Source organism: Ostrea edulis, chromosome 5 (assembly GCF_947568905.1).
Source record: "Ostrea edulis chromosome 5, xbOstEdul1.1, whole genome shotgun sequence".
Taxonomy (NCBI): domain Eukaryota; kingdom Metazoa; phylum Mollusca; class Bivalvia; order Ostreida; family Ostreidae; genus Ostrea; species Ostrea edulis.
Window position 1 is genome coordinate 89705373 of NC_079168.1, and position 2500 is coordinate 89707872.

Below are 2500 nucleotides of genomic sequence, written 5' to 3' on the forward strand. Positions count from 1 at the left end.
ATGAACTTTTATCAATACGGAATGCTTGAAATCTGATAACAACACCAAAAGGCATTTCATTACAAAAAGTTAACAGCAAACCAGAGAAAGAATTATACAGTTTTTGGGGATACTCCATCATTACATTTAGTCGATGAAGTGTCAATACCGGGTATGGCCTCCCCTTGCATCAACGTCGAGCCATGCTGTCAATAAGCACCCGGATGTTTCCAATGGGAAGGTTGTTCCACTCTTCCATGAGGGCGTTTCCGAGCTCTGCCAAAGTCGTGGGTTGTGTTCTACGGCGTGAAAGGGCAACCTGCAGCATGTTCCATACATGCTCAATCGGGTTCAAGTCCGGCGAGCACGCTGGTCAGTCCATACGGACAATTGTCTCCTGCTGAAGGTACTGTTCCACCACCCTGGCGCGATGAGGACGGGCGTTATCATCCATCAGGATGAACTCAGAGCCAACAGCACCAGCGTAGGGTCTGGCGTAAACATCGAGGATCTCATCCCGGTACCGCACCCCCGTCATTGTTCCTCTCTCCAGGACATGGAGATCTGTTCTTCCATCCCTGCTGATTCCACCCCAGACCATGATGGAACCACCACCATAACGGTCATGTTCACTGATGTTGGCATCATGGAAACGTTCACGTTGTCGTTGCCACACTCGGTGCCTCCTGTCTGTAAAGTCCAAACAATACCTGGACTCATCGGTGAACAGAACTTGAACCCAATCGTTCTTTGTCCAAGTGACATGATCTTCAGCCCAGTCCAATCGCTCCCGCCGGTGTCGAACAGTCAGAGGGACTCGAACACATGCCCTTCTCAAATTGAGACCTGCATTGTGAAGCCGATTCCCTATCGTCTGAGTGGACACATTCACCCCCGAAGCGTTCAGGAGGTCGTTACGTAGGCTGGTTGCTGTCCAGAAGGGATGGCGTCGTGCCTGAAGAGCCACAAAATGGTCTTGGCGTTAGGTTGTCGACCTCTGACGACCACTCCTATGTCGGTGTGCTGCTGTACCAAAAGTTTGCTGTCGATTCCAGGCCCTGTTTACAACGCTCTGACGTTTAGTGCATTTGCAACGTCACGTTGTGAATAGCCAGCGTCAAGCATTCCAATACATCTGCCCAGTTCTGTTGTCAGGCGACGCCTTACACGTTGAGGGGACATTGTGTTGATAAACCTAGTGTAAACACTCAAGTGAGTTTGAAATTTTAGAAAGAATCAGACACCGATGCCTGAGTGAAAATCGTGCAATGGTAGCAAAAGCATAAACTGTGATGAGAAACGCATTTCCGATGGCATGAAATACACGTGCAAGTTTGTTGAAGACGTTTTTGATTTTTTAAACAGAAAAATATCTATGATCCTTATCAAATTTTGAGTAGTATAGAATCTGGTCCCATAACCTGATTAGATCTATTAGATGAAAAAGATCATGACAACGTTCATATTTATAATGGTTGTCAGACTCTTTCTTTCACTGTGAAAATAAAATAAATAAATCTAGAAACATAATGAATTAGAAATTTTAGATGAAATACTCGGAATTAAAACGGTACCAAATATATACATCATTCACTGACCAATGTGTCGTAAAATACTCCATCACTTACTGCTATACATGTTGTACTGATTCCTGAGTCGCCTTCCTCATCCCAAGCAGGGAGAGATATTACAAAATTATTAAAGGTTGTGTAACAATGCCTTTGCGCGGGACGGTATCTCGTGGACGGTGCCTTTATTTCATTGTGTCGCTTACCTAATTAACAATAACAATGCCAGTCGTCATAGCTACACGTATGCACAATTTCTCTAACGACAACACTACTTCAGTTTTCAAAAGGTTTGATTTGTTCACAGATCAGTCGGGTTAAGGTAGTGATTGCAAGGTCGTTGAAAATCAATGAATTTATGAAGGGGGTTGAAGGTTACATGTATCATGGAGACTTACACCAGGCCTAGAGGTTATAATTTTTTTTTACCGTGCCCATACTCAAACCCATCTTTGTTTTAGAGTACAACTCTGCGCAAGCTTCGAAACGTACTCAAAAAGTCCCGAGCATGTACTGCGTTTAAGTGTGAGAATGATTTTATAACAGTTTTATATTAAACCTTCACTTTGGAGTATCAGTACGATTTAGTGCACAGACTTTGAGTGTGAGTATGAAAACGTGCTGAAGAAGTTTTATAACCTCCAGGCCAATTTACTCACAAACTGATAAGTATATGTGAAGTTTGTGAGTAAAATGTCCAGAGTTACACATCGATAAATTCTTTAAAAAGAATGTATGGTTCTTATAATTCCAATTCGTTCCCTGTATTATCAACTTCAAAAATTTGAATTTTTTCCCACACTGGGTTATTTGTTTTCAGACGCGTATGTATACATAGCGTTTTTGGATTAATTGATGTGTAAATTCTCGTTTACATTTATTTTTTGTCCCATCAAAACACTTGTAATAAATAACATTGGAATTATTTACTTGTATTGATGTCTCCCCTCTTC

General features: G+C 42.1%; 1 protein-coding gene across 1 annotated transcript in view; it reads left to right on the forward strand.

Moving 5' to 3' along the window:
- Positions 1-2500, forward strand: part of LOC125649600 (multidrug resistance-associated protein 1-like) — a 48709-nt gene that overhangs the window by 16796 nt on the left and 29413 nt on the right. The gene's annotated exons all lie outside the window — the stretch shown is intronic.